At 40.4% G+C, this 24,184-nt stretch overlaps 1 protein-coding gene across 4 annotated transcripts in view; it reads right to left on the reverse strand.

Moving 5' to 3' along the window:
- Positions 1 to 24,184, reverse strand: part of si:cabz01090165.1 (leucine-rich repeat and fibronectin type III domain-containing protein 1-like protein) — a 413,549-nt gene that overhangs the window by 200,034 nt on the left and 189,331 nt on the right. For all 4 annotated transcript variants that reach the window (XM_014408969.3, XM_023152987.3, XM_014408967.3 and 1 more), the window contains exon 4: positions 2,736 to 2,924. The gene's annotated coding sequence lies outside the window, so the exon portion shown is untranslated. The remainder of the gene's footprint in view (positions 1 to 2,735; positions 2,925 to 24,184) is intronic.

A 24,184-nucleotide genomic window follows, 5' to 3' on the forward strand; every position in this document is an offset into this window, starting at 1 on the left:
ATAAAACTCATTTATCTACCTCCTTTTTTAACCCAGTGGAGTAAACTGTCTGATGTCATGTTTGATGTCAAGGTAACATACAGCGGGTTTGTGTCTGCACCGTTTCATTGATTTTCACATTCTCTAGTGGGTAGAAACTTCAGCTGAAAAGGAAACAGCGAGAACGGCAACGGTAACTCAACTTTTCATCCTGTTAATATTGCACGACTTTGCAACTCCTGTTATCATTTCATTTCATAGTTAAAATCAATCCTTATTGGAATAACACAAAAATAACTGCACACAATAAGTGAACAAATGACTTCTGCAGCACTGAAATCAGTAACAACGCTCGGCTCCATTATTTTTAGAATACGACAAAGTGAAATATGCAAATGTAGCAGTGGATAGAAGACGCTTTACTACAGCAGTCTCAGAGTTAAACTCTCCAGCAAGCCATAACTTTATTCTTTATTATTCTCTGTGGGCTATTCTTTCTTCCACAAGCAGATATGAGTTATTAGTACAGTTCCAGCTTAAATGCCAGTATCGTAGTTTCTTATTCCTAACACACAACATATGTCCACAAACACTAGACTCTCAGACACAATCACATATTTCCAACAGATTTTCTGCAACATCCAAAAGAAGCAAACTGCTCAGCAACTCAGTAGGAGGTGTGAGCGTGAAGCCCATCAAGTTCTGAGTTCTTTAAAAAATCTGATGGTTTGCATGGTTTAAATGCAGCCAGTTTCATTGCCATCATGTTGAGCACCTTTTGCTTCCAGTACAGCTTCTACAGTACGGATCACTGAGTCTCTCACTCCAGTATTTTACGTTGCTAACGTGCAGAGAGCGTTAACATCAGCTCTGCTCACATGGTTCAATTTTAATGAATTCACAAAGCTCGTCCTCATTATCATTATTGCTCTGGAGGCGATAGTCAGAGACACTCACACTGCACCTGGTTTCAGGAGTTTTCCGATTCACAGAAATGTGGAGGGACTGCACTGTTTGTCAATGTAAATATGAATAAGAATAACTTCATTGATCCCAGAGAGAAATTCATGTCTGACTTAGCTCACCTGCTATTTGAATGAGACTTGAAAAGCCTGATGGCTGTGGGTGCGAATGATTTTCTGTATCTCTGCATTATGCAATGGAGAGGTAGGTTTTTTGTTTTTTTGTTCTGTAAGGATGTTATAAAGTAGGTCACCAAAGCTGTTCCGGATGGCTTCCAACATCTTTATTGTGCATCTTTCAGCCACCTCCCCCAGTGTGTCCAGTCAGGCTCCAGTTACAGAGCCAGCTTTCCTCACTAGTTTGTTCAGTCTCCTTGCATCCTTGTTTCTGATTCTTCCTCCCCAGCAGACTGCAGCATAGAACAGCACAAGAAATCTCAGTTTTCTTAACAAAAAGAAGCAACTTACAGGATCCAATTTAAACTCTTACTTTTTGTTTTAAAGGCACTTAACAGCTGAGCTCCTTCTTACTGGTCAGAGCTCCTATTTATTTGTGCTCCAGAGAAAACCACGAGGTCCAGTTCAAAACTAATGTTATCCATTCCATGTGGCGACAGAGCCTTCTCTGTGGCAGGTCCCAGACTTTGGAATAGTCTTCCCCTAAATATTGCATCTGCACAAACACATTTTAAATCGTTACTGAAGACACATTTTTATGGTCTGGCATTTAACACACTTAACATTAACATTTTGGTTTTAACAGCCTTAGTTGTTCTTTTAGTTGTTTTTATTGACTTATTTATTTTTTTCTATATTTTACTGCATCATTGTTTTACATTTATTTGCTTTAGAGGCATTTTGCATTGTTAAGCACTTTGTGGAGCTGTGGACTGTTTGGAAATGTGCTATATAAATAAACTTGACCTAACTGTGCCCCTTTTAGCATAGCTTGTCTGTATTGAGGACCAATCTAGTTTGCTATCTAGGTGTAAGCCTAGATATTTATATTTTGTTACTACCTCTTTGTCCACCCCACTTTCACAGGATGGCGGGGAGGCCTGAATCATTGCAAATCTACTATCATTTCCTTCGTCTCCGAGGTGTTCAATATGAGGTCATTTTTGTGTTATTTCTAATTTCTAATATTTCTAACATTTTGAGTTATTTTCCAGTGTTAGAAAATCAGCACTGCTCAGTGTTAGCCATTGTTAATCTTCAAAACTGACTAGGTTACTTTTAAACATATAACACTGTCAAAAGTGTTCATTTAACACTCAGAGGTGTGGACCCATATAGACACTCTCCAGTGTTAATTTAACACTGGAGATTTTGCTGTGTACAAATTCTGAGAATGCATGAATTTATTGAGGAGAATACAGAGATTCTGACCTGGGACTGAAATAAACACAAAGCTGTCCTTCTTTTTAATCACAAAGAAAGCTGCATGAGAAGAAAAAAAGTTGGAATACTTACATTTTTATAGATAATGTAAATCTGCAGCCTGCCTCTCCTCCAGAAACGTCTCACTGTCCTGAATTTTAAATGTCCACCCTCATTCAAAACCATGTAGGTCGTGTTTTCATACCATTTCATTCCATGTCGTCAGAAAAAAGGACAGAGTTTATATAACTGAGTGTTTTTCCTGTAGGTGTGTGCTGATGTAGAGTAGCTGTCAGTTTCATATGACTGGATTACTTTAAGACAATAGAGTTAAATGTAATTATGTAAACTAAATTAAAGGCAACCACAGTCAGTGCCAGCAGTGTCACACTGAGCAGCAGCTTAACTCTTTACCAGGGAGGGGGGCCGTCCTCTTCTTACAGGGTTTATCGCAGCGATGGTGCTCATCCGGGTTCACGGGCTCATCCGTGTGGTGCACACGCCCTCGTAAATCGGACTGGAGGACCCAGCAGGCGCTCGTTAAAAGTCCTGTAAGTCTATCATTGGCTCAGTCACCTGCCCGTCAAAGTCTGCCAAGTTTGCCTGCACAGAAAGATCAGAAGGAGAGAAGAAGTTAAAAGTTGAACAGATGGAGGGTGGAACAGGAGGTGGCTGGTGCCATTGGGCTTCTTATCTTATCAGTGACACAGTGATGGAGCTCATTTTGACTGCTTATTAATCAGTCAGTGCTCAATTACAAACATTTCACTTCGGCTACAAACAAGTCATGTTTTGGAAAGATGTCTTTCATCATCTAACTTCTAAAAGTAATGAAACCCAGTGTCAGCATCATGCTAAGGTGGTCTGCCAAAGCCTTAGCCAATGACAGGGTCTGACTCACTCACAAGAAAGACTTATGGTTGAAGGCTAATAGCATTACCAATTTAGGGGTCATTAGGGGCAGGGATAGCTCAGTAGGTAAAGTGGTCACCCCATGATCGGAAGGTCGGCGGTTCGAATCCACTTAACGGCTACCCTGAGGTACCCCTGAGCAAGGTACCGTCCCTACACACTGCTCCCCGGGCGCCTGCTTAGTGGGCTGCCCACTGCTTCACTGAGTGAATGGGTCAAATGCAGAGAAAAACAAGTAATTTCCCCATGGGGATCAATAAAGTATCCATTATTATTATTAAATCTGACCCCAGCATTGACTCTGCATATTATATACAATTTCATTTAGTGTTCAACATTTGTTTGTATTCAAAACTACTTAAAATTGAACCTCGTGCCAGCTGAGAATCCCCCAAAACTGCTGTGGTATATTTAATACTGATTTTAAACATCTGGGGACGTCCCCACCACCTGATGTACCAAACATGTCTGATCATTAGGGCTGCACTCTCAGGTTCAGTTGGTTCAGTCGGTTTAGCCGTTATCCTCTGATTCAACCAAGAAGTTACTGGTCTCACAGTTGTGCTGATTGTTTAAGGAGAAAAGTGTTATCAGTTATCAGTACTCTTTCAGGCTCGCTTAGAATTATTTGACAGCAGGAGGGACGGACTGCCTGCGTACACATTTGCAGAACCATGGACTCGGTCAACCCTAATGGCGATGGCACAATTACGTTTGGATTTTCTGAACTTGTAATCAAATTTGGCTCGAAAAAAATTAGCACCACATCAAACGAGTCATGGGCGTGGCTACATTTTGTAAAAACTGTTGCATGTCACTGTTCATATGGCATATCAGCTAAAAATGGTGACTCGTGTCTCCATTATTATGTTCCACTAAAGGGTTTGAGCGTGGATATATCCCAGTTTTTATATATTTGCCCCAGTAATGGCTTTATAAAGGCAGGATTATCCAACCACAGCCTAACTGGTCAACATCTACAGATGGGAAATCTCCATGCTCATAAAAAGATATCAAAGATTTTCACTGGTTTATACACTTTCTGTATAAGATTAACCACGGGTTCAGCAACATCAACTGTGTGACTCCACTTATCTGGACCATCATATTAATGTTTACATTTGAGAAGGTGATCAGTTCCCTTTAACCTTTACTCTTAGCTGCTTTGTGCTATACATGTAAGCACTGTAATGTGTCCCAAGAGTTACATGTTATTATTCTGAGACACTTTAAAGACACAATTACCAACAGATGGCTCCTGCCTGAGTTATTTTCTCCAAACCACATAAAAAAAACGGAGCAAAGAAGAAAAAACAGGTTCTCTGCTTCACACATTTACTTTCATTGTTGTTTATGCAATCAGCAGCACAGAAGGAAGTCATCTTTTACCAATCAGTGGTCTGATTAAACCTTAAATCCGGAAACAATCAAGATTTTCTAAGGGGAATATCATGTTTTAGAGGCAACATGATGATACTGAGTTTGGCTCTGTTTTCTATCACAGGGTTTGACTTAAATGAAAACAAAGGCACACGTTTGATGACACAGCTACCATGTTTTATACAGTAAGCATAGTGTGGCTACTGTGGCTGCCTCAAGCAAGTTTTAAAAATCTTAATCACTGTCTTAATGTGATCACGGCCATGGCAGTGAAACAGATGCTCCTTCTTTAAACAGATTCTGTATCGATGTCATGTTTTTTGTACACTGCATGAAAACACCACCAGATGGCAGTATGCACCGCTAAACAATATGCTGAGCTCAGTGAGCTGTGAAAGACAATGACTGGAGAGAGAAGACAACATAAAACTCAGAGACGCACACGGTCAAAGATTTTGACAGGTTACTACACATGTAACCCAACAAGATTTAGATTTAAAAACTGCTCAGGACACAAATACTATCACCAAAACATACAAAGCAACAGTTTGTGGGTTTTAGCTATGAGGCCATGTGTGATTGGATCTTATCATTCATGCTGTTCAGTTGTATTTTGGGAATCTATAGTTTTCAGTCACGTGACCGACTACTCGGGCAAGCAAAATATTGTTAGATCGTGCCAGCCAATAGTGGACAGTTGGTAGTACTGCAGGACAAAAGTTTCTTTGATTGCTCCAAATCTTTTTTTTTTTTGTATTTCAAGGCTACTTGGATCATCCAGTTGTCCCCAACCTTTGTTGCGCCACGGACACGGTCTATATTCGACAATATTTTCACAGATCGGCCTTTAAGGTGTCCTGGATAAATACAACAAAACAAAACCAGTACTGGTACCAAAAAAAGAAGAGTTATTCATAACACACGAGAAAAGACCCAGGGACACCGAGTTAACGAAAAAAAGATTTAAAAAAAAATAACGATAAAAACCATAAATTTCACACCCGAGCCTCAACTCTTGCTGCCCGGTACCAAATGACTCACAGACCGGTAACGGCCCGACTGTTTAAGAGTATTACCTCTTATGGTAAAGCACAGAGGCCCAAATAAAGCCAAGCGGGATAATTCTTCAATTCTGTGTAATTTTATTTATAAAATGCCAAATCCAAACAGGCACTTGTAAGGTAAATCTGTCTCACTTTTTCTCACCTCTCCATTGTAGGAATATATATGAATTTGAATGTACTTGACCTGGTTCTATGTATTTGCTCCCCTTATTGATGCTGATTGATTTTACGTGTGGATGAAGTGGACCTTCACAGCTTTTCAGCATTGACACACTGACCAAACAAACCTTTGAACACAGTATACTGTAGCAAAGAGGAACAGTTAGAAATCAAAAGACCAAAAACAAACTGTCAGAAAGAAGCTGGCACTGACAATAAATGATACAATTCCAGTGGATTGGGCAGATTTGCAGATGCTTCTCAGCTGGAAGCATTTTTTGATTCCCAGCCCCAGTGTGTAGCCTGTTCACTAAGTACAGCTCTTTTTCTTTCAGAAAGTTTGTGCATTTCATTTGGCCCACTTATGTTTCCACAAAGATCCACTGAGACTGAAGTGGAAAAGACTAAATAAGTGACTGCAGGAAAAGGTCTAGGTTTCTAAGAACATTTTCTGGTTGGGAACTGTCAGCGCTTCTGTAGAAATAATGCTGGGAGCCATCTTCCTGCTGCCCCGACTCGAATCACCCCACTTTGGCAGCTACTCTTCTTTGTCCACTGTCCTCCTTTTCCCCACCCTGAGGACTTTGTAGTTATTAAAGGAAGAATACCGTCTAAAACTCAAAGCCAAAACAAGGATTGTTTTTTCTAATAATTTTCAGCATTTGCATAATTGTTAGGTGTTTTTGACTTATCAGAAATATTCTAGAAGTAGAAAACAGGATGTCACATGCTGTTACTTCCTACAGAAACAAAAAAAATCAGCTTTTGGTCTCAGTTGTCAGCTTCATCTCCTTGTAGGGTCTTTAACTTACAATATAAAGCACTTTAAGGCGACTTTTGACATGATTTGGATCTTTTTAAATAATAATATAATTGATCTTTGTTACACAACAAGTCAAGGTGATATGCAGGGATGAACTTACCTAAAACAACAACAACATCAAAAAGAAAACTGTACACCACAGGAGAAAAAGAAAATGCAGTGGCATCAGTTACCTGATTGTAAGAAATGAAAGGAAATATTTCATGTTTGGAACATCATCATGGAAATGCGCAATGCCAAAATGTATATGACTCAACTTGATTTATAACGTCTTCAGATTTAAAAAAATGGTGATGTACCATGTGGCTAAAACAAGACCCAGCCTTAGGCCTCATCCGACATGGACTGTCACTGTACGGATATTTAAAGGTTCAACTGAGAGAAGATGAAGTTTCAGTAAATGTAAAAAGACAAATATAGTAAATTTAGATTCGATTTAGTGCAATGTCACAGTCCTAAAGATGCGCCGCTGAGAACGCCACAAGAGCAGCACAGAAAGCCTGCCTTCAACTGTGGATGTTTCCTGGGGATGGGGCATTATATCTTATCCACTGGCATTCATCACTGATGCTCTCTGCTCTTTATTTCATGAATCTGAATCTGAATCTGAACCAAACAATACATGCCTGTGGAAAGCACTGCTTGGTTCTGGTAAGTGTTCTGAAGGCGGGCATTTTCCAATATTTGTGACAGGAGCTGTCTTTTATGAACAACTGGTCTATTCTGCCCTGAAGTCTTAAGTGCACGAGATGTTGTGCAGTGTTTGGCTCAGCCAGCCGTTTTCCCAGCGACAATGAAAAGAAATTGCTTTCTGCTGGTGTTCACTCTCGTTTCCCTGTCAGGCCAGCGGAGCTCTGATCACAAAGCTCACTTCTAGTTGCTGTGAGTTTATACTAATTTACTGTTGAACGTGCTATGAATGACAGAATACTTCACAACAAAATAACTTAAATTGATCAGAGAGATACAAACATGTCTATTGATTGTCATATCTCTGACCATCTTTAACAGTAATGATCCAACCTAATCTTAAAATAGTGCAGATACCTTAATTCAGGATAAAGTCGTCATTTTCTCACTTTCAACAGTCTAACTTACTTTTCAACATATGGCATTCCTAAAAACCAATTCCCAATTTTCTTTAATGTAAATTCAGATCTGTGAAACCTGGTGACTTATCCCACTCTAAACAGCTTCTCTCTTATGAGCCTTTTTTTCACCTTTTTTTCCTGAAATGGCTCCAAATATATTTGAGGTCAAACTTACAACAAACTGACTCCAAGCTGTCTGAATACCTGTCATCGTGTTCCTGGAGGAGACAACCTCCTTTTGAAGCTGATAGCATCTGAATGGCCAAAGAGAAAGAAGCTTTTACTTCACCTCACACACCTCGCTTTATCCTGACAACCTTAACGCGCTCTGCCATCTCGAAAATAAACAAACTCCCCGCTCTACCTGATGGCTCCATCTGTTTCTCCAACCTGGCAACTTCACACTACATTAATAAAACCCCTCCTCTGCCACCATGCATCAAAAACAGTCCTTGCAGCACTATCATCAACACCCAAAGTGTATAGCATCATACTGCTTCAAACAGGCAGTCAATCTGGCAACAAAAGTCTCTCTCGGTGTACAGACTCAAGCCAAATAACGATTCAGTCCCTCTAATACCGCTGCTCAAAATATTGTTCAGGGTCATAAGCTACAGAAATCAGACCTGGCAAATCTACTACCGCTTCACAAGCAAAATAAAAAAACCTCTGAGGTTTTCATTAAAGCAGAAACACAGACATCAACCTCTTTGCTTCCTTTGTGTGGTATCAGCCAAATGGCTTGTGGTGGTCGGGCACAACTGTCACACAAAAGAAGCATGAAAACAGTATTTAAAGCCATTTGACATTACAAAGGGTCATCACTACATCCTAATCAGCCAGCAACACTTTTAGTGAACACAACACAAATAGGCCTGATTTAACTTTGGCTCATCTCCAGCATTTGTCTTTCTCTTACTGATTGAAGAGAAACATTCAATTTGATTAAAATTGATTGAATCAGATCTCATCATTCCACAGCTAAGATGCATTATAAAATAACCATGCACTACAAAGTTGTGGAAAGGTCAATCAAAATGAATGTTGCTGAACATGAAATCACTGCAGAGTTGCAGCTGTGTTTCACGTGTATCATCCAGCCCCGTCGTGGTTGCCTGGTGCCGCTGCTCTGACACGCTGATGACCTGCTTCGTGTCAGAGTGACAAAACATGTCCTCAGCTTGAACTTTCTCCCTGTCACTGAATCATCAAATGCCTCCCTGAGCCAAATAACCCTCCTGCGTGTCGGATACCCCCTCCAATTCTCCACGTCTCACTTTGAGCTTAAAAATCCTTCCATCAATCTAACCTGGCAACTTCTCATTGCATCAGTGAAACTGATGAATGCAGTACCCGAAGCTGTCCCCCCTTTAGTCCGAAATTTTTCTGTTCATTTCCTTCTCTCTTTATATGTATTTGGACTCTACTAGAGTAACTTTTCCTTATCTTTTTTTACCTCGACCCTTATCTGACATATCAACCCCTCTGTCTGAAACAAGCATCATCTCTCCTCTCCCTCCCTTTAAGCTAGATTTCACCAGGCTGGTGTCACAAACAGAAGATTCAAGCAGCAGGTGATTGGACCAATCAAAGAGTAGAAAACCCATCGATAACCACATGTTTAAAGAACTCTGATGCCTGAGCTTTTGGCTTACAGATACATTACATGCACTGACCTCATTATTTGAGTCTTTGAATTTGTTTAGTACAACCCAACTCCAAAAAAGTTGAATGCAATGAAACATTTTATTAAACTGGATAAATAATTTTGAATTTGATGGTTTTCCACTTTTCCAATGAGCTTTGGTCCAGAGAAGATGGCAGCGTTTCTGGATCATGTTTTCCTTTGCATCACAGACCTTTGACCTGCATTTATGTTCACAGTGATCCCTGGAAGAGACCATGCACTGATGTCCATCACTGAATTAAAGCGCTGTCTGAGGGTTTGGCGATCAGTTTTTGATTTTGATTTTCCACGTTCTTGGAAACTTTTGATAATTCTATGTTTTTGCAGATTGGTGATACTCTGTAAAGATTTCCTCTGTAACATGCTCTTAGACACAGTCTTATTATTGACATGTTCCTAATTCATCTAATTAATTGCAAAATGTTCTTTCAGCTGTTTTTTCAAGCACCTCTCACTTTTGTTGCCTTAAATTTGAGGCATGTTTCTGACATCAATTTTCATTTGTTTAAACATTTCACATGGTTTCTGTTTTATTCATGAGCTCTGCAAATAATGGCAGAGCACGAATAAAAACAGAGCACTGTTTTTCTTATTAAATTTGATAAATATTTTCTATAAAGAAGCTGTTTGAATCACGATTGTATGAACGCTGATGTTGGAGCATACTGAGGATAGGAAACAAGCAGACTAGGTTCACTTGGAGACATTAATGTGAAATTGAGACTGATAACAGATGAGTGGATATGTAGATCCACTAATTCAAAGACTGGATATATCATTAGTGGTGAACGGGCTAACATTGGCTTCCTTAGATGCTCTGGCCTCATTTGGCTTTGTATAAAATTATCAAGCTAAAGCAAACTGGCAGCACAGTCCTTACTACTTTCTGTGAATGTAATGACTCAGTTTCAAGTACTTGAAGTGTCAAATGCACCACACATTAGTAGAGCTGAATTAATGATCAACTCCACAATCATACATGCCGAAGAGAAATCTCCTTCTAATACCTGACAGGGCTCTACTTGTCTTCTTTATTCTTTTGAGCTGTTACACCTCATCGAAGAAAATCATCAATAATGTTACAAATCCATGTCAACAGTGCCCTGGTTTTCCTGCCTGACGTGGCCCTTGTTAGCCAATAACAGACAGAGCAGGTTGTGCAAAGCCTGAAAGACCTTACGTTTTTTAAAAATGCACTGAAGGCATCGCTCTCCTGGGTATGTTGTACAATACGCAAAAAACTGGAGGCCATCATAATAAACTTCTATGAGCACAAGTGAGGTCATGTGACCAGGACTGCGTGGAACGTGACTGTCTGTGAGGGGCAAACTGATGATTATACTTATGCAGGTTTCTGGCCTTGCAGCTCGTATCTGCAGACATCACCATTTCATTTTTAATATATAATATTTAATATCTAGATAGAAGAAAACAAAATTAAAAAATGAGTAAAACACTGTGAAGTCATTTGCAGGTTAAGAGACTCACTGGAGAAGCAGTTGATGACATCGCCGAGTTATTTATGTGTCACACAGTAATTGGAAAAATAAAGCATTTTTAGAAATGTAGAAATGCTATTATTTAAACACAACATTGGAGAAAGTGTGCACACCTCCCTTTATCTGTGTGCATGGTAACTCACAGACATGTACGCACCTTTAACCCAAAGAGATTAAAATCCAGTGGAGAGCAGGTAGAGACCCTGTGTGTTTTTATTTAGACTATTATCTGGCTACAGATCACACAACTCGAGCCATTCTTCAATACCAAGATTCCCAAAGTGTGCAAACTGGGCCCAAGGCCAAAAGTAACATTTTAACAGCTGTGCACACATAGCTGTTATAGACTGATGATAATGCATAATGAAACCAGGGGAGTCATTTTCTTCAGGTCATCTGTCTTGTCATCAAATGAAACTGACATTGCGATGAAGACACCCCAGTCTAGGCCTCTGCAAAGCCCCCTCACTTACCTTTGCTACTATGAAACTCAAACATTTTCAGTGCTTTCTTTGCAAACTCTCAGTCCTGTCAAGGCACAGTGTGCTTTAAACAAGTCGATATCTCCAAAATTACCCTGTCCACCTCACTCCCTTAACAAAATGAGACCAACATGGCAACTGTCCCTGTTCTCCATTAACCTTTGTACCTGTTAACCATCCTGGCAACAGCTGCCTCCACATGTTTCCCCACTTTCACCAGCTTAAAACACACACCGACCTGGCGACTTCTGCCCCACATCAAAGTGAGCCACTTCACTTCTGAAGAGTCTGACATGGCAGTGGGATTCTTTCCACTGCGCTCCCTCCAAATCCACTCACCTCCTCCTCTTAAAAATCACTCCAACATGGCAACTGTGTGCCGCTTGTAAACCTCTCTGCAACCTGGCAACTGCAGCAGGTGCAGCGCTCTGTGGCGAGATAAGCCGAGAAGGACAAACTCTCCTCATCCTCCCTACCTCCTCCCTGCTCATCCTCCTCTCCTCTGTATCACTGCAGCTTTGTTCAGCCTGCATATCAGCCTCTTTAGCTACACTGTGAATACTCACGTGTACACAGTGACTCTTGCAAACATGTTCACAATGTGGAGAAACTGTGTTTTACACCATGTGTGTGTAACTGAAGGTCAACAAATCATTTTGATGGAGGCAGAAAAGAAGGGGCGTGGTCATCTGAACCATGTGTTAAATGATGTGATATTATGAGACTGTCCCTGGGGTACATTTGAGCATTGTTGTCCACAGCCACAAGCATAATCTAATCATAAAGTATACCTTAAATATACCAATCTGATGGGAAGACGTATTCTTAAAATAACATTTGACATGAAGTCTTAGTCTACCTACAGCAGGCTTCTCCTGTCTTATTATGTATTTAATCAACATTTCACATCTTGTACTGCTCGTCTGTTTTGCATTTCGGTTATTGCAGTTTTGAGGGTTTACTTATTGATAATTAAGCCTTCTTATCAATGCAGGAAACGTAAATGACTGATTCATGGGACAGAACACTCTCTGAGCTGACAGTGCAGCAGTTCAGCTAAGCAGTAGGTCACGACAAGTATGTTGTGATTATATCAGAGCTGAGGGGCAACATTCCCCATAGCTGTGATATAATCATAACATACAGCGACCTGTGTGAGCTATTGAATTTCTGAAACAGTTTCAAGCTATAGCCATATGGAAGTTATGGTTCTTAGGCATTTTTTTTTATTATTAAAATGTTCATAAAGGATTCAAAAAGTTATGTTCTTATAAAGAAAGAGCCACTTATGGCCATTGGAGGCAACGACTCATCTTCATAACGATTTAGGGAATTCTCCCTTTTCCAGCTCAGACTTGGAAGTGCCATTTCTCAATCTAGCTGCAAAGTGTCCAAAAAAGCAAAGATGCGAAGAGTCCTGAACTAGGCACCTGAATTCTGTCCATATAAGTTATAAACAGACACACAACAAACTGACTATAAACTCTGGTTCCCACTATCAGGGTATCAGCAGTGGATCGTCAAACTGACTAACACCACCTCGTTTACTGCATCTTCAGCACTTTGAATTCATGGGCAGCTAACTTGCCTTTGAACATGGAACACAGAGTAACATAAAAAGAAACTGCTCAGGCTGCTTTGTAAGCAATTGAAACATTGGTTTTATCCACCAGGAATCATTATTCTCAAGTATTTAGTTCTTAAACTGTCATTTTTCAATTTTCATAGAAATTAAAAGACAACATTCCCATAAACCAATCATTTCCAAATATTTGGTGAGCAGCCTCTACCTCATTTGAACTGAATCATGGTGTTGCCAGTTTACTCCACACAGGGAAGTGCTGTGCTCTCCCCTTATTAACCTCGCCACTATCACTCAGGGCCTTTGATGTGTCATGTCTCATAATTTGCAGCATTTGCCGATTACACGAGCACGGCCGGACTTGACTCTGGCAGGATGCTTTTGAAGGACTCAGCGAATGAGTTCAGTCACAACTTTTTGTGTAGTCGTACATGGCAATGACAAATTTCCACAACACACATTGATTTTCATCACATTACACTTTTTCCTAAGCGCTGCCATAAAACTGATGAGGCTGACTGGGAAGGTCTTCCTCTTTATCATAATTTTCATTGTTTCTGCCAGTTTATTACAAGCCCCGCCCTCCCACACCCACACTGAACACAAACATATTTTGTAACTGTTTTTTAGCCATTAGCTACAAATAATAAGCCCATTTTTACCTTCAGCTATTCACTTGATATATGTCCCCTTATGTTCACTAATTGCAGCAGGTTAAAGTATGCATCACTTTATGGGAACAAGGTTAATGGTAATTCAGTACTCCCTTGCTGGTATTGCCTTCTGATTTGGAAAATGGATCAGTCTGCCTTGTTCCTAAAATAGCACGGCCTTAAAGATGCAGGGGCATTGTGTGATCTAAATGTGTAACGCAAAGAACTATAGGAACACTGTGTGCTAGAAATTCTCACTCTGCTGTGACTCCAATGATTTAAGACCCATCCGAACTGAATTTAGGACAGTAAATGTTTATTTAAGACAAAAAGACATTTTCATTTCCTGTATGAACAAAACTGATCGTTATCTTAATAATTTTACACTAACTAAAAAATCAATGCTTTTAATTGGGCTTTTAATGGGAAAATAAACATTTGTAAGTGATGCGCTGCACTGCTTTGACATTACACATTTCTCTGCCGTCGTTACATCAGAGCAGATATGAAAATCAATACACGTTTAAAGGACACAGAGTATGAAAAAAATAAATCGATCGAATGACTGGAACCATAATCTGTGAGCTAACGTTTGTGCGTTTGTATGTGTGTGAGTGTCCAGCGACACAGATGACCTCAAGCACTTATCGTCACCGTGAGTTCAGTTGATTACAGCCCGTAATAACCATACGGGCGCAGTGGGTGGTAATGGAATAACATCGCTGGCACCGGTAACCCGCGAGAGTGTCGGTTTGTCTGTGTTTGTGTGCGTCAGGATGCGCTTTTGTGTGTGCGTGCGTGTGAAAAGAGGGCTTCTGACCCCGTCATCACACAGTGGTGTGTTCATCTTTCAGCCTCTCTCTGGCCTTCTGTCGCCCTGTCGCCAATCAATTCTCATTGCCGTGGCGACCATGGAATCCAATTAGAGCTGCCTCGTCACTAAAGGCGCCACGTGTGCTCGCACACCTGTCTGTGTGTGTGTGGGTGTTTACTTGTGTTGAAGCTTTCGTGAAAATGTATCAGGAAGCAAAACTGGAACATTTCGAAACGCGGCTACGGCTTGAGAGAAAGAAAGGGGGGAACTAAAGACAAGAAATGGGAGGATGGAGGGAGAAGAAAGATAAAAAAGAGAGAGTGGGACATTAAAGAAAAAGTTGCTTTCATCATTCAGAATGAGCACGTTGTCCTCAATAATATCCTGTGTATATTTTGCCGTCTTACACTGTTGTCTCATCAGTGCAGTGTACTTTAACTCAAGTCTATAGCCAGTCTTTCTTTGCATTCATTTGCTGTTTATGCATTTTTGCAGTACTAAATGAATATAAACTCCCAGGATGATACAATGATACACTCTACTCTTCTATAATTTTACTATACGACTTCCTTCTGCAGCATTAGTAAGATATCTTAGGAGAAAGATTTTTATTATAGTCAGGGTGGCGTGCCATTTACTTAATGAAGAAGAAAAGAAATAAAGCAAAAATGAATAAACGTTTGTACAATAAGGCATCACAGAACCATTGCACAAAGTATATCAAAGTATATTTGGGGACTTGAGAGAAAACAGGTGTTGCACTGAATGAGCTATGAGAAAGAAAAAGATTGTGAAAAAAGGTTCCAGACAGTTGATGCACATTCACTTTTACTGCTGTTTGTCAGTCACTGCTTAAACTTTCTGCAGTGCAATTACAAACTCGTGAAAATCCAGCACTTGAACTGAAAAGTGAAAAACACTTAACTTACCTCCACACGCTACCATCCTGCCCACCAAACCACACACACAGCCACTAAGCTGCAGCAGCCCCCTTTTGAAGTTTGACTCGATTTAGTCACAGAGCCAAAAATCCCATTATCAAAGAGAAGGAGAGGCGAGAGGGTGGGGGGGTGTGAGAAAATAAAATGCAATCCTCCGGTCCTGAGCTCCCTGCTCCTCTGATTAGGACGACGGTCCGAAGAACCAAGCACGCTGTTGCTTTCAACACCACCACTTCCTCCATATTCTTTTCATTTTACACAACAATTTATATTTACCAGCAACTTTCACACAAAGAGGAGTCACACTGCAGGTGCTTCCTACTCACTGACACTGTGACTGAACATGCAGGGACCAGCAGGAATCAGTGCACTTTACTCTTACAGACGATCAACATTAAAACTGTTTTTGATGTCCGTCACTCGCTCATCTTGAACAATTATTAAAATTCTGTTTTATCTGATAGACTTAAAAAGGGCCTTAATAGCACAGAATGGACTGATCGTTCCACTGAGGACGGGGGTCCATTTAGACTCGAGTCATGTCGGAGTACGGCTGAACGATATCGGCCAAAATGATCATATCTTTGTCCTTTTAGGTGGAAAAGCTATACTTTGTATAAGTTTTACTTTTTACAAAGTGGGCTAAATGTGCTGTAGTGGAGTGAAAACAACACAATTCACAAAGATGCATCAATGTCACTTTTAATATAAAAGACTAATTAAAACAAATACAATAATGCAAGCACCTTGACCTAAATAAAAACACCGGTTTCCACTTTTCACTGTTTTAATCCTTTGGGAAGTTTCATTTCTTTGATGTGGGGATACATGAGATGTCAATTCAGAGGCAGGTGGTGGTCAGAACACCCGGGCAGACTGCAGCAGCGGTCCCCAACCCCTGGGCCACGGACCAGTACCGGTCCATGAGTCGTTTGGTACCGGGCTGCAAGAGTTGAGGCTTGGTGTGAAATTTATGGTTTTCAGGGTTTTTAACGGTTTTTATCGTTATTTTTTATCCTCTTTATCATTAACTCGGTTTCCCTGGGTCTTTTCCCGTGTGTTATGAATAAATCTTTTATTTTTGCTACCGGTACTGGTTTTTTCGTTTGTTTTTTTGTATTTAACCGCAACACCTTAGAGGCCGGTCCATGAAAATATTGTCAGACATAAACCGGTCTGTGGTGCAAGAAAGGTTGGGGACGGCTGGACTGGAGGACTGACCAACACCAGTCATTTATTTCAGTGTGGGGATCAGGAGCAATATTTTGTACTACCTAAAAAAAGTTGCAGAATGTTTTTCCCTACTTTAGCTTCCTTTCCAGAGGAGAACTCCGGCTCTCATACTGCAGAACACATGAGTCGCTTGTCCGTCATTGCTTGAACTGTTTATTTGTTTTACAGTGTGACCATGGGGTCAACTGTTCCCCTATATTGTAAGGTCAAACTACTGTTTGAAGTCCTGTGGCTCTTGATGTTTTCTTGATGGTTGCCACATCGCATTCAGTAAGTAGTGAGTAAAAGAAGTGCTTTAAGCACTGACCAAAACGGGTTAGATGTTTATCAAAAATAACTGTATTGTCTTTTCGTAGGACGTCTTTAAAAGTTTATTTGTGCATTTTAAAAAGTCAACATGCCGCCGCGTTTTATTTTGGAGACAACCTCAGGACAGATTGTCAAAATCTGTCACCTCCATGTCGAGGGAGCTTCCCTAACTCGCCTTCCAGTGTGGCCGAGATTACCTTTATGTTCTAAAGCCATGTAGATACTGTGATTCTCAGTGCCGTGAATACCAGAGACCACAGAAAGTAAATGATATTTTATGACTTCAAGCGACTGCAGAAGAAAGTAGCTGCTAAGGATTCATCCGATAAACTTTTAGCTGAGCGACTGAAGACACTACTAATGAGTGAATACCACTGATTAACATATGACCTGCTAACAAACACATTAGAGGGTCACTTAGGCAACTGGAGCCTGGAAAGCTCACAAGTGACCAGCTGGCAGCTTCAAAGTGATGCACGACGAGCGAATTGCCTCCAGTGTGTACACGATGGAGGACAGAGGACAGCCAGAAAACAACCAAAACAATGAGAGTGGGGAAAAGAAGAGGCCAAATTAAACAGAGGAGAAAAAAGTTATCACTCAATTACAGAAGGAATAGTTGAAAGATAAAGTGAAGACAGTACTTGAGAGTTTTCAGCTGAGTAGAGTCTGAAGGATGTGAAGGATTCTTCACTTAAACATAATGTGACGATGAACCATTTGATTTAGCAAAGAAGAAAAAGAAGACGAAGAATAATGATCAGGATGTGGCTCCGCAAAGCCTCAGCAGCCTCTCGTGTCCTCCTCCTGCTTTGCTTTCATCAGGGTAAGACTCATATCACCATCCTCACAATGCTTCTCATTCCTTTTCTGATTTTGCTTTCTCGCTCATCACACAGGACAGTCCTTTCCATCTTCTCTCATCCAGGTTGTTTCTCTTGTTTTCATCACTCTTCCAAACATCTCTTCCAAAACTTGCTGGACACGTCAGCTCCATCTCCTTCACTCGTCTTCAGAATCAATACTTTAATAATCACTAAGGAAGTGATGTGGTTACAGTTGCTCCAAGACAATAACAGTAACAGACTGAACTCATTAATATATTACAACGTTTACAAAAGGCTCTAATATATACACAAATAGCTCAATTATTATACATATCCAGACTATTACAGATGTCAAATATATGTATGACATCATCTCATTATGTCCTCACTTATTGTTTTTGTCTCTGATTCTTTATTAATCATATTCTTGTATCTTGCGTTTCATATTTTTACTTCCTACCTTTTTGATTGGTTTCTACATTTCTATGTAATGGCTCTACGCGTGCTTTGGAGATGGGTAACATAACGATTTTTGCTTTGTTTTTCTTATAGAAATCACATACCAGGTGAGCCACTTCCTTCCTGTTTCCCTTTTTCATTGACAGATTCCAGTGCAGGAAGCTTTGGGATGCCAGACACAACCATAATGTAGCCTTTCATTAAGTTACTGTTGACATTTCGGGTTATTAGTGTCAGTGCGATCAGTCTGCATTAGACCATTCAAGCCCCATAGGCACTACGACTTACTGGATTCATATCAATTTTGTTTAGAAAATGGACTCAGTAAGTGTATTTTAGTTGGACATCCCCACTCAATCCCCCTCCCTCCACCCTCCCAATGATAGAACAAAAAAAAAAAACAGCTTTTCTTCACCACAAATTGTCTTTCAGTTCAATTCAATTAAATTTTATTTACACAGCTCCAAATCCCAACAACAGTCGCCTCAAGGCGCTTTATATTGTACAGTAGATCGTACAATAATACTTACAGAGAAAAACCCAACAATCATATGACCCCCTATGAGCAAGCACTTAGGTGACAGTGGGAAGGAAAAACTCCCTTTTAACAGGAAGAAACCTCCTGCAGAACCAGGCTCAGGGAGGGGCGGGGCCATCTGCTGCGACCAGTTGGGGTGACCGGTTCAGGATAAACAAAAGAAAAGCAGTGGAGTGACATACAGGGACAAACAGAAATAAGCTAAGGTTACTCAGGCCCTGGTCAGGGAGGACATACAGTCCGCTTGGGTCCGACGTTTGGGTTGTTTTCACGGGAAGCAACATAAAAAATGGGGCATAGCCACCATGAATGGTTTTAGTCAAAACACTTTACAGCGTTAGGGACAGTGATGTAGAGATGTCCAGCATGACTTTTTCCACTATTGACATCTGCTGTGTATTCAAAGTGTACCTTTGATTTTTTTGGCACTCTATATCCAGATGGATGTATAAAACAACCTCTGCCTATAGTATATACATCATAAATGGACCTTTTTAAACTCCGCATCTACGTTATGGTTCATGGCTGTGAAAGTAACCATGACAGTTGTTCAGGTTAGATTTGCTGTGTAATTCAACTGAATCCATTTACTAGCGGAGTTCATTACTTTTAAAACTTTTCTGTCCTTAGGTAAAAGAATATGGATTTATCAAACACACTTTTATTCATCTTGAAGCACCTGCATAGAAAATAAATGTCCTGTTGCCAGTGATCATTATAGAGCTTAAAGAATAAATATATATGAACGGAAAAAAATGAAGTGTGGTGTAACACAAGTCTGAGTGCAGACAGGGGAGTTTGTTCCACTAGTCAGAGATCAAAGTCGTCTTTCTCCCACCGGTTCGCTGGGAAATTGTGTTTTTCTCTCCGGAGTAAAAGAGAATTTCTGATCAGCAATTATGCTTGACATCTCAATTTAAATAAGCGAACATGGCCAATGAGTCCATGAGTAGACTCTGCGTAGTCTTCTCTCCTCCAGCCTCGTTTGAATAAAACCTCTCAGTCGATTTATCAAAATGTCTTACCTCGCGTAACATTCGAAAAGCAGTAATTTACATTCCCAAGAGTCTGTCTGTCTGCTGCTTAGTGAAATTAGACCCCGAAATATTAGCTAACAGTGTAACCATAGCAAGTGTGGGATGGAGATGGAATACCACTAATTTTACTGCCACCAGTCTGTCTGGCTGCTGCGCAGTAATGTTGGGTAGACTGGGTTATATGCACAACGTAAAACATGGGCCTCTTCTTTGCTTCACCTGTTTTATTTATAAAGTCAATGTTCATGAGGTTATCAGGTTAAGGTTTGTAGCAGTATGCGGCATGTCTGTGAAACTAGAGACTGCAGTTTAGCTGTGTGCAACCAATTAACTTCTAATTTTCCACCTGGAAAAACATGCAAGCCTACCCACCAAACACTAGTAGATCAATATAAGATGAGAAAAAAGGTGGAAGGTGTCTACTAGTCTTATTCAAAGCACTTTGCAACTTGTTCCCTAATGTGTGCCTTATTTTTGTTTCTATTCTTCTCTTTGCTATTCATTCCTGCTGTCAACTATTTATATTTTACTGTGGCACAGTTGATGTGAAGCACCCACAATTTAATTGCACATGTACAATGATAATAAAGGGCTATTCTATTCTATTCTATTATATTCTATTATATTGTAATGTGAGGAGGCAGTCGAGTACATGGCTTCATTGTTTAAAAATAATTGAACACTTTAATGGCTTGAGTTTAACAAGTGGCACAGTGAAAAAAGATGCTAAGACAGACATGCAATCAGCTAAAAGTGACATTTAATCAGTGAAAAATCTCTAACGGCTAACACAGCGGCTATTTGTATGTTTTTAGACAATTTAAGGGTTGTTGGGATTACTTGCTGATTTGACTCAACTATGATCAGCGGTGGTTTTTTCAAGATGTTTTTCAAGATATATTATTTTGGTAATGTGGTTTGTACAGGAAGACCCTGTGACACCCTCTAACTGGTTTTTAAGATGTGCTTCTTGTACTAATGTAATTATTATTCTATGGAATGTTCAACAAAATGGTATTTTTATCCATAAATGGCTATCCCGGCATACATAAAATTTAACATATAAAAATAAAGTTTAAATAAAAATGCATCAACGATCGATCCAAACATCTAGGATTAGTGTTGTCAAGCAGCATTCTTGCCATTTTAGTTAGTCCCCCAGTCAATTATCCAATCAGTCATTCAATATAACTGGTCAGTAAGTCAATAGGCGCCACTGAGCTCGTACACGGGTCAGGCAATTGGTCCATATTTCATTCTGCCAGAGAGGAAACAGCTCAGAGGTTTTGTCACTGAGAAACCACAAAAGGATATTTTCAACAAGCAGCAACGATTACTGCAACCAATAATTAACTCCGGCATCAAAGTACACACACATAAACACACAACTGATTGACCCGGATGGACCTCTTTACCTCCATTATCTCTTGTGCGTTAATCAGATGAAGATTACAGAGGGAGGACATGAGAGGGTGTCACACAAGCATACAGAGAGGACAAGATGTTGAGATAAATACAGAGAAACATCAACACAAATAGAGAGAGAGAATGAAAGAAGAAGAACAAAAGAAAGCAAGCCCAGCAATGGATGGAAAGTAAAAATGGCTGCTGCTTGGATAATGACATGACGAGTGCTCTTTGTAGTGTTCTTAACTGCTGCTGAGAGCCGGTTAGTTGAGGTGGAAACACTTCTGCTTATAACTGTGAAGGACTCCCATTTATAGTCGACTCGCTGCGTCGCACTCGTTTCCACCTACCTCTGTAGTTCTGATTGAAATTGTTTGATATACTGTACATTCATATTTTAAGATCTTTTACAGAAAATATAGACATTAAGGTATAATTCGTCATCATTTAGATCATTTTTAAGTACATTTGGTGTTACAGTGTGCAGGGTGATGCCATGCGGTACCTGGTCTTCCATGATAGTTCCTGTTCTTGCTCCTCTTCTTTCTTGTGTTTCTTATGCCCAAGGTATTCACTAAGCACACGGTCAGTTGTGACCATCTTCCTGATGACGAGTCCTCTACCTTCTTCATTTCACTTGCCGTACAGTCTCAGGGTCCTGGACTTGAGGTTAAACCCTCCATACATGGTAAGGAGCTTTCTTGTCTTGATGTCAATGGCTTCTAGCTCCTCTTTTGGGCAGGTGATTATCCCAGCAGGGCACCTGGTCACCGGCAGGGCGTAGGTGTCGATTGCCAAGATCTTGTTCCTCCCATTCAGCTGACTCTTCAGGACTTGCCTTAATCTCTGCAGGGATTTGGTAGCTGCAGCTTTCCTAGTGGCCTCTTCGTGGTTCACATTTTCTCGTGGGATTCCCAGGTACTTGTAGCAATCCTCAATGCCTGCAATTTTGCCTTCTGGTAGTAGAGTCCCTCAGTTTAAATAATTTCCCTCTCTTTGTTACCATCTGACCACACTTCTCCAATCCAAATGATGTTCCGATGTCATTGCTGTAGATCCCGGTGGTGTGGATCAGTGAATCAATGTCTTGTTCAGTCTTGGCATACAGCTTGATGTCGTCCATGCAGAGGAGGTAGCTAACAACTGCTCCATTCCTTAGTCGTTATCCATAGCCAGTCTTGTCAATGATCTCACTGAGGGGGTTCAGGCCTATGCAGATCAGCAGTGGGGACACAGCAGTTGTGTAATTGGCTTGAAGTTGGTCTCTAATGTTGTTCGCCACATCCCCATCAAAATCCTGATGAGGATTCTTAGCATCCTGTTGATCCTGTACAGTTCAAGACAGGATGCATATGTGAGGCACTAAACCACAGCCTTCTTTTGTAGTCAATCCAGGCCCTGCACAGGTTGATCAATCTCATCTTACAGTCTTCAGCAACTGCTCTTTCTACAGTAGTTGGTGTTTTACATTGAAGCGGTTTGACGTGCAGACTGTGAGCATTGTAGTCGTTGCCATCTGGGTGCTTTGAAACCAGATGTGACAACGAGTGGTTGTCACATGGTCACTGGTGAACACTTATCACTCACAATCTACAACCTAATTAGAATAATCGTTATCCTAAAACAATCCACACAGAAAGGGTCCCAGCTATCCACGAAGTTCGAACAAGGAGAATATTTGCCTTAAAGCAGGACGTAATGTTCCTTTTTCCAATCTTGCGTTCATGTCATGCTGTGTTCTCATTCTCAGCATTACAGAATCATCCTTTACTGAACAGGCTTGATTCTGCGTTTTCCTACATTTAAGCAAAGTAGCTACTGATCCAAACTAAGCTGGGGTAAGATCATTTCATTATTCACAGTTCCAACAGCACGTAGAAATATTACAATATTTAAAAAGGAGAATTTTGTATATTAAAGTAGATCACACTGATTGTTGTGCTGGTAATTATCCTCTCATAATCCTGAAAGAACAACCAGCGCAAAGAACCTGACATTACATGTTGAAAGAAGTATTACATTACCACATCTTTAAATGAGTCGTTTCATCATTTGAGTCTTTAAGCCTTAATTAGTTTGAGCGTTTCAGACTATTAAAGGAACAGCTTATAATGTGTATTTCAGTAGAACTGAAGCACGTAGGGTCATTCCTGCACCATGATGTTTGGTAAAATCCAGAACCATCATCAGCCTGTTCCTGTAGTAGAAACAACAACTGAGTTCAACACAAACAGGCCCTTAAGATGTAACACAAAGTGCAAAAGTACATGACCTGCTGGAGTGCCAAGAAACACGCAACCAAACAGGAATGTGACGTTTTCAGAAATATTGCTCAAGGTTTCAAAAAACTAATATCAACACCAGCTGTCAGCACTGTGTCCACTCACCAGCTGCCACCAGCAAACAGATCGTTTCATGACATAACCTCCAAGTACGTCAGCTTCACTGTGTATTACACCACAGAGTAAAATGCAGGTTAGAAATGAATCTCTTGCTCTTCCTCCTCCTCTAACGGTCATGGCAGATGGCCACCGCTCCCTCTGGTTGTACCAGAGCTTTCTTCCTGTTAAAAGGTGGTTTTTCTTTGCCACTGTTGCCAGGTGCTTGCAGCATCAACCGGTTGGGAGTGAGGTGAGGGAGACGGGAAAAAAAGCATGGTGTGAAAGAGAGCCAAATATAGCAATAACTCACGATTAAATGTTGTGTGCTCGTTTCTCTGAGCAGGCTCTATAGGTTTTCCTCGTGGAATGATCTGACCATCTCTGATTCGGTGTTTACTGAAGGACAGACCGATAGATGCTTCTGCAGCCAGTAGTTTATCTTCTCAGATTTAGTTTGAAGAAGTTTCTTGATATTTCCTGTTTGGGCGAGTGTTGGTAACACATTTAACTGACAGATTTATCCATCACACAGACCTAGCTAAGCTAACACTACCTAATTACTTCTTAAACAACAAACATAAGTCA

This window comes from Maylandia zebra, linkage group LG14, assembly GCF_041146795.1.
Source record: "Maylandia zebra isolate NMK-2024a linkage group LG14, Mzebra_GT3a, whole genome shotgun sequence".
Lineage (NCBI taxonomy): Eukaryota > Metazoa > Chordata > Actinopteri > Cichliformes > Cichlidae > Maylandia > Maylandia zebra.